At 40.4% G+C, this 8,016-nt stretch overlaps 1 non-coding gene and 1 pseudogene across 1 annotated transcript; both read left to right on the top strand.

Moving 5' to 3' along the window:
• Positions 1–4,731: 4,731 nt before the first annotated feature.
• Positions 4,732–5,635, top strand: LOC102866887 (annotated as a pseudogene).
• A 357-nt stretch (positions 5,636–5,992) lies between these two features.
• TRNAL-CAA lies at positions 5,993–6,097 on the top strand. Its single transcript has 2 exons — positions 5,993–6,030; positions 6,053–6,097. It is a non-coding gene; the product is annotated as a tRNA-Leu (tRNA).
• Positions 6,098–8,016: the final 1,919 nt, after the last annotated feature.

Below are 8,016 nucleotides of genomic sequence, written 5' to 3'. Positions count from 1 at the left end.
TTCATAGTGGCATCCACTTCCTAAACCACACGCCTCTGGAAACTATGAACTCTGATAAATGTCCATAGTTCTAGGGGGCTTCAGGCCTCTTGTTCATAGGGTCGCTGTGAGTCATGCTCAACTCGAAGGCAATTAACAGCAACAACTGTATTCAAATATACATTACTCATGGATTGATTTCTATTTGTTTACTGTTTTTAATCTTTTTTTCTGGAATTACCTGTTTATAACTACTGTGTCATTTTTACCTTCTTTTTTTTTCTCTTCAGAGCCATGGCATTTCTATTTTTCTCCTTACCCTAAATTTACCCCTAAGGGCTTAAGTTTCAGCCACTCTAACATCTTCAAGTATTGAAGGCTTAAACCATTTTTCTTATAGTGATAATTTTTTCTATTTTATTTAAATTTGTTATTAATTTCAGTAAAAATTTATAGAGACTTTGGATTTCCATTCACTCATTGTTGCACTTTTCTCCCCTCCCAACCCTACTCCCCAGAACACTATCCTCTTAGAAAAGTAAAAGAAAAATTCTTTCATTGTTTTACAAACCCTCCCCCAGGTCCACTCCACCATGCAGCATTCGTGCTCTAGACTTCTATCATGACAAAAATACCCGTTTTCTCCTTCATCTGTTTCAATGCAGTAGACATTATTGAACCCATCTTTCTCAGTCTCTCCCCAACCCCCAAGGTCAGTCCTGTTTTACAACAGTGGCACTATGCAGTATTTGTCCTTTTGTGACTAAGATACTTCACTCAGCATAATATCCTCCAGGGTCACCCATTTTGAATAATATTGCATGAGTTCCTTGTTTTTCAATGCAGCATAGTATTCCATTGTTTGAGTATACCACAGCTTCTCTATCCATTTGTTTGTTGATGGGCACTTAGATTGTTTCCAACTCCTTGCTATTGTGAAGAAAGCCACGCTAAAAACATGAGTACCATGTTCACCTTCTTTAATACTGATCAGACTGTTCTAGCTCATTCTTTCGAACTACTAATCACGACTACATTAGTATGACAATGGGAAAGGGCTGACTCGTTTATGTTAGTAATTTTCATTTTCTTTTTTTATTATTAAATTTTATTCATTTTAATAAACATTTACAGAGATTTTGGGTTTTCATTCATTCATTGTTGCACTGTTTTCTCTACCCTCCTCCCCAGTTCGTTCTTCTTTCACCCCCCTTGAATGTCTGTTTTAATTGTCCAATTGCCACAGTGCTTGTCAAAGCCAGTTCTGATTAATCTCCTTTGTCAGTGTGTCCTTTGCCATTCCCTATCACTCCTCCCTGAGAGAGACTTCACCCTGATTCATAAGGAAAAGGGGATGGCGTATTCTCTTAGCTACTTCCTGATGAAAAGGGATGCTGTAGGTTTCAGGGTGACGATCTTCTCTCACTACTCTAAAGGGCTCCTTTGGCAGTAGGAAACACATAGACTATTATGGAGATTGATTCTGGAATTTAGATGCACTGTTATCAATTGTGCTTAGCCATACATGTTCATATCCTTGAAGATGTATCATGGAAGTGTTGTAGCCTAGAAGACACAAATTTAACTAACAAGTTAAAAGTACATGAGTAAAAAATTAAAAAGCAATAATATTCTGAGTGGAGGTTCTAATAGTGGCACAAATCAAGTTACAGAGGGAAGGTGGTTCTTACAATAAAAGGCCTATTGATTTTTTTTTTGAAGATGCGCCGAAGGAACCGCTGAGCTAAAGCCAGCCCCAAAAGGCCTATTGATTAGCACTTTGTCTATTATAGTGTAGAGGTTAGGAACCACAAGATGTAGAGGCTCAGCTATGTCATTTATGGTTCTTAAGTCCTGGAGCAAATTCCATCTACCACTGGGTTGTTTTACAACTCAGAAGTCCGCACACAAGGCAGAGGTGAAGTAAGGAAGTGCTTATGAGGTTTTCCGTCCATTCCAACAACTAAGAAATAGTGAGAAGAGTTGGGACCTCAGAAGGCTTTTAGGACCAATTAGTAGGCTCTGTGTCCAGGAGAAAATGAATATACTTACCAGTAATGTTAATGCTCACCCACAGCTCTTCAGGGAGGATCTAAATCATTGAAGCGTAGTAATTTTCATTTTCTAAGTCAATTTTATTATGTTTTCATTTTTGCAGAACTGATTGGTTATATGTTACAGTTGATTCTTTGAAATCGTAAACATAAAATATTGCTTTTGCATTTGTAAAAATTATAACAGGAAGAAAAGTTAAATGAGTGTTTCTTGTAGTACTAGCCTTCCTCCACAGGCCTGTCTGTTATTGTTGCTTCCTCCATGACAGTTTATTTTTCTACTTAGTCCTTCCTACTTCTGTCATACAGTGAATGCTTATATCTATATCTATTTATATTCATCCACTTAAAAGTATAGTATGCACTGTTCTTATTTTAATTTTTCTCTAAGTTCAGATATCCTGAGTTTATTATACATCAGAGTACAGAAAGTCTAATAACTCAGTTTAAAACTTTAAAGTAATGCTCTTTGAGTATGTGCCATTGCTTCTCTGTCTTGTCACCTTTAGATAAGCTTTTAGGCTTGCCAAAGCAGAACTCTTTCTTATTATGCTTGGCTACAAACCAAAAGGTTGGCAATTTAAACACACCAGGCAGCCCCCAGTAGAAAAGACTTGACAAACTGCTTCAATCAGGATTACAATCTTAGACATTCTAGGAGGCAGTTCTGTGCCCTCTGCTATGAGTCAGATGTACTTGACAGGAAAGGATTATGCCGCAATGAATAACTTTGGGGCTATAACATTTGATATATTTCAGTGTTGTCTCAAAGTTTAGAAGTATAGACCCCCCCACACACACATCTTCTGTGGGAAGAAGGGCCTTGTTCTTTGCTCATACAGTGACCCCATGAACAACAGACTGAAACCTTGCTCTGTCCTGGGTCACCCTCCCAATGTCTACCACTCTCAAGCGCTTCCATGCAGTCACAGTGACAGCCCATTAAGTTGAGGGTCTTCCTCCCTGTCACAGACCTTTTACATTTCCCAGAATAATGTTTTTTCCCAAGGAGCTATTGTCTCCTGACGTTATGTTCAAAGTCTGTGAGATGCAGTTTCACCATGGTTGCCTCTAAGGATCAGTGTAGTTGAATTTTCTCCAAGACAATTTTTTTTGTTCTTTTGGCAATCCATAGAATATCCAATTCTCTTGACCAACACAATTCAAAGGTATCAATTCTTCTTCCTTTTTTTTAATTCCTTGTCCAATTTTCAGATGTATAAGAAGAAACTTAAAATATCAAAGTTTGAGATAGGTTTAAGTGACACCCTTAACTCTCAAGAGTGCTTTAAAGAAGTCTTTTGATTGGACATAAATCTTACCCCCTAGCTAATGCTATGGAGCCATTCTACTGTATCCTAGTGCTTGACATGAGTCAAAAATTTACTTGATGGCACCAAACACTAATTGTAATATATCTAGGATTGAATTGTCTCTCTATTAATTAGGCATCTGTGATGATAGAAGTTAGAATTTATATGGGAACCTCCCAGATGCTGATAATCCCAACAGATGTAAATGGATTAAGGATAAAATGCAACACTCTTAATCCCATAATAGGCCTGATCAGATTATAAGGAGAGTTTCCTGGGGTGTGGTCATTTACCCCTTCTATCTCACCAGAGATGAAAGGAAAGTAAGCAGAGAAAGGGACCATGGTGGCCTTGAGAGAGAAGAGCCAAGTGTGGAGAATTTCCTTTGGACCTATGGTGTTGTACTAGGAAACACTGAACCAGAACACACAGAGAAAGTCTCCCCTTAGCACCAGCATCTCACATTTGGACTTCTAGGTTTGGTGGCCCAGTGAATACAGAGCTCTCCACCCAACAGAGGGTGGTTCTAATCATCAGAGGCAGAGAAACAGACACTCTCCTCCCGTGCGATTAAGCCTATGACAATCTGCTGAAGAGGCAGCTCTGAGTAGATTTAGACCCCATAACAATCCAGTAAATAGTAAGTGCAACTTCTCAAAACTGTGAGAGAAAGATAGGTGATTTTTAGCATCCGTGTGAGGCCTCTCTCCTCTAGCAGCACTAGATGACTAAGACCCAATATGTAAATTTTGAACAAAGCAGCACATATATTCTTAGTGTCTATTTAGAGGCTAAAGTTATGTATTAAGTTGCTGCTGTTTAGTAGGAATGAATCAAAAAGTACAAAGAATCTGTCTTAAAGGACGTGCAACCAGGGTACTCTGCAGAGGGAAGAGTGGTGAAACTTTGGCCCACATACTTTGGGCATATTGCCAAGAAGCGCTAGTCCTTGGAAAAGGACATCATACCATGAAGAGTAGAGAGGGTCATTGAAAACGAAGACGAGCCTTAACGAAATCGATTGACACAGTGACCACCACAGTGGCCTTTTTGTCCTGGCAGAGATCCGGAGGAGGGCTGAGGACCAATTGTCCATAGGATCGCTATGAGTTTTAATCAACTCAGTGGAACCTACTAACAAGAAACCACCCCAATGTCCTCGAACACTTCCTTGACTGTAATCTTTACAGGACATGAGTCCCAGGTCTTTCTCCCAGGGATCTGCTGGAAGGCTTATAACCACAATGCTTTTCAGTTAAGAGTTGTTTTAATCCCTGTGCCACCAGGGTTTAACCGCTGAAATGGACTTGAAATGGTAACACTGATTCTCTCTGCTCTTTCTTCTGAGGCCAATGAAACTTTAAAATCCTGTAGATACTTGTGTCATGGGTTCAGCCAGCATAAAAGAGGGGATGCTGTTCCTCACTCAGACAGCAGTTGGAATCCTGGGAAACGCATCTCTGCTTTGCCTTCATAACTTCCACTTGATCACCAGACACATGTTGAAACCTACAGATCTGATTCTCAGTCAGCTTGTCTTGGCTAACTTCCTGGTACTTTTCTCTAACGGGATTCCTCAGACAATGACAGCATTTGGACTGCAATTTGTCCTGGGTGATACTGGATGCAGACTCGTCTTCTATTTGCACCGGGTGGGCAGGGGGGTCTCCCTCAGCACCACCTGCCTCCTGAGTGGCTTTCAGGCCATTAAGTTTTCTCCCGACTTCTCTCGGTGGATGGAGCTCAGAATGAGATCCCCAAAGAGCATTGGCTTCTGCTGCTTCCTCTGCTGGATCCTGCATCTCTTGTTAAACAGTATGGTTCCTTTAAGAATGTGTGGGCCACAAAACAGCACGAACTCAAGCAGAAAAATAAGAAATTTTGGGTTCTGTCATGTATGCATCCTGGGACAATTGATACATGCAATGCTTATTTTCATACTCTCCTCCATCGATGCGATGCACTTGGGCATCATGGTCTGGGCAAGCGGCTCCATGGTCCTCGTCCTGCACAAACACAAGAAACGAGTCCAACACATTCACAGCAACCGCCTCTCCCCCAGACCTTCCCCCGAGGCCAGAGCCACACGCACCGTCCTGGTTCTGGTGAGCATGTTTGTCTCCTTCTACACCCTCTCCTCCACGTTGACTCTCTATGTTTCTCTTGTGGAGTCCGGCAGGTGGCTTGTGCACTTTTCTGTCTTTGCAGCTTCCTGTTTCCCAGCATTCAGCCCCTTGGTGCTCATCAGCAGACATCCATGTTTCTTGGTTTCCCTTAGATTGTTGCGCAGTAAAAGAACTTTTTTGTAATCTGTTCACGGGCTATATATGTTCTGTTGCTTGCAAAAAAAAACGCATTGTGGGTTTTTATATCTGTGATTGCTTGTTAAGGGTCAGGCGTTTTCTTGGAAGAAGGTGCACAGAGAGCTCTGGCCAAATGTTAGGCTACTCACAAAGCATGTGTAATTTGCCATCATCCAGTGGAGTGGTTCAGAGCTGTTGTATATGGGGTCTCTCTATACGTCGTCGCAGGTGACTCAATGGCACATGACAACATACTATATCGAGGTGTGTTATGTTTTTTGGGGTTTTTTTTGTTTGTTTTTTAATTTAAGCCTCTTGTTTAGAGTCAACGAGACCTTAGGGTGTCAGGATGGCTGAGTGGTCTAAGGCGCCAGACTCAAGTTTCCCTTCCTCTGTTTGAGGGTTCTGGTCTCCAATGGAGGTGTGGGTTCGAATCCCACTTCTGACAAACATTGATTAAAAAAAAAAAAAGACCTTAGGGAGGGCCCCTTTGTGTTTAAAAGTCGATTATTATATTTTGAAGGAACAATCTTCTAAGTGGTACAACACTCTTCTGTTAATCTGCTGTACTGAGATAACCTGGGGTTGCTGTGATGCTGACCCTTGATGCTGAACCTTGTGCCACTAGGGTGTCAAATGCCCTAACGGTTACCCATGGTGGACAAAGTTTGGTGGAGCGCTTAGTTTAAGACAGGTTTGGAAACAGAAGTGGCATGCACTTCCTAAACAACATGCCTCTGGAAACACTATGAACTTTGAGAAACCTACAACAGTATGTATTCACATGGTGACCGCAGCAACGGATCCAAGTGTGTCAGGTGATGAGGATGACACTGGATAGGACAGGGTTCAAGCCGTTGTTCAAAGGATTGTTATGAGTCATACTCAACTTGGTGACACCTACCAACAACATCAAAGGACAGGAGGAATTTCTGTACTTTGGCGTATTATCCATAATTTGTTATGATACACATAATCAAATATCTATGCATAGTAAATGTTACTGTTGGTATGTCATTATGTTTGTCAAGTTGGAATTGGTTCGTAGCTAATCCTCTAGTGGGTTTTCAAACTGTGAATTACACAGGAGGAGATTTGCCATATTTTAGCCAGAACTCTTAATTGTGTTCCTGTGAAACCTAAACCTAGACATGGTTTAAAACTAGGAAAGGTTCAAAACTACTATGAGATATCATCTCACCCCAGTGAGAACAGCAAAACTTAACAGAACAGCAAGCCACCAATGCTGGTGAGGTTGGGGAGAAAATGGAACCTTTATTCACTGTTGGTGGGAGTGTAAAATGGTGCAACCACTGTGGAAGGTGGGATGACGTTTTCTCAAAAAGTTGCAAATAGAGATACCATTTGACTCACCAGTTCCACTACTGGGAATATACCCTGAAGAAACCAAAACTGATATCCAAGCAGATATATGCACAGCCATGTTTTTCGCAGCTTTGTTCACAATAGCGAGGAGTTGGAAACAACCTAAGTGCCCATCAAAAAATGACTGGATAGAGAAGTTGTGGTATATTCACACAATGGAATACTACTCTGCATTGAAAAACAAGGAACTCATGCAATATTATTCAAAATGGATAACCCTGAAGGACATTATGCTCATTGAAATATCTCAGTCACAAATGGACGAATACTGCATGATGCCACTGTTGTAAAACAGTACTGACATCAGTGTTGGGGGGAGACTTAGAAAGATGAGATAAATAATGTATACTGCATTGAAACAAATGAGGGAGAAAATTGTTTAAAAGGGATATGTGATTAGGTATTTTTGTCATGACAGGAGTTCAGAATGAAGGCTGCATGGTAGAGTAGACCTGGGTGGAGAGATTGTAAAACAATGAAAGAATTTTACTTTTCAAAGATAATAGTGTACTGGGGGGGTGGTAGGCAGGGAGAAAAGTGCAACAATGAATAAATGGAATCCAAAGTCTCCATAAATTTTCATTGAAATTAATAATAAAAATTTTATTTTAAAAGAAGACCACAACAGAAAAAAAAAACCCACAAAACACACACACACACACACACACACACCAAAAAGCCAACTAGGAATGGTGTGTGCCAGGGTTGTATCTTGTCTCCATACCTATTCAATCCGTATGATGAGCAAATTATTTGAGAAGTTACACTCTATAAAGAAGAATGTAGCATCAGAATTGAAAGAAGACTCATCAGTAACCTATGTTATGCAGATGGCACAGACTTGCTTGCTGAAAGCAAATGCTTGAAGCACTTGCAGAAGGTTAAACACTGCCACCTTCAATTTGACATTATTGATCAAGTTTGCTAATTTCTGAATCCTTTTACAATGGGTTTAAATATTAACTCTTTCAATTGGCAGAC

This window comes from Elephantulus edwardii, unplaced genomic scaffold, assembly GCF_000299155.1.
Source record: "Elephantulus edwardii isolate Elephantulus edwardi_28Jun2011 unplaced genomic scaffold, EleEdw1.0 scaffold00478, whole genome shotgun sequence".
Taxonomy (NCBI): domain Eukaryota; kingdom Metazoa; phylum Chordata; class Mammalia; order Macroscelidea; family Macroscelididae; genus Elephantulus; species Elephantulus edwardii.
Note: the sequence above shows the minus strand (reverse complement) of the source record. Positions and strands in the feature narration are given on the sequence as shown.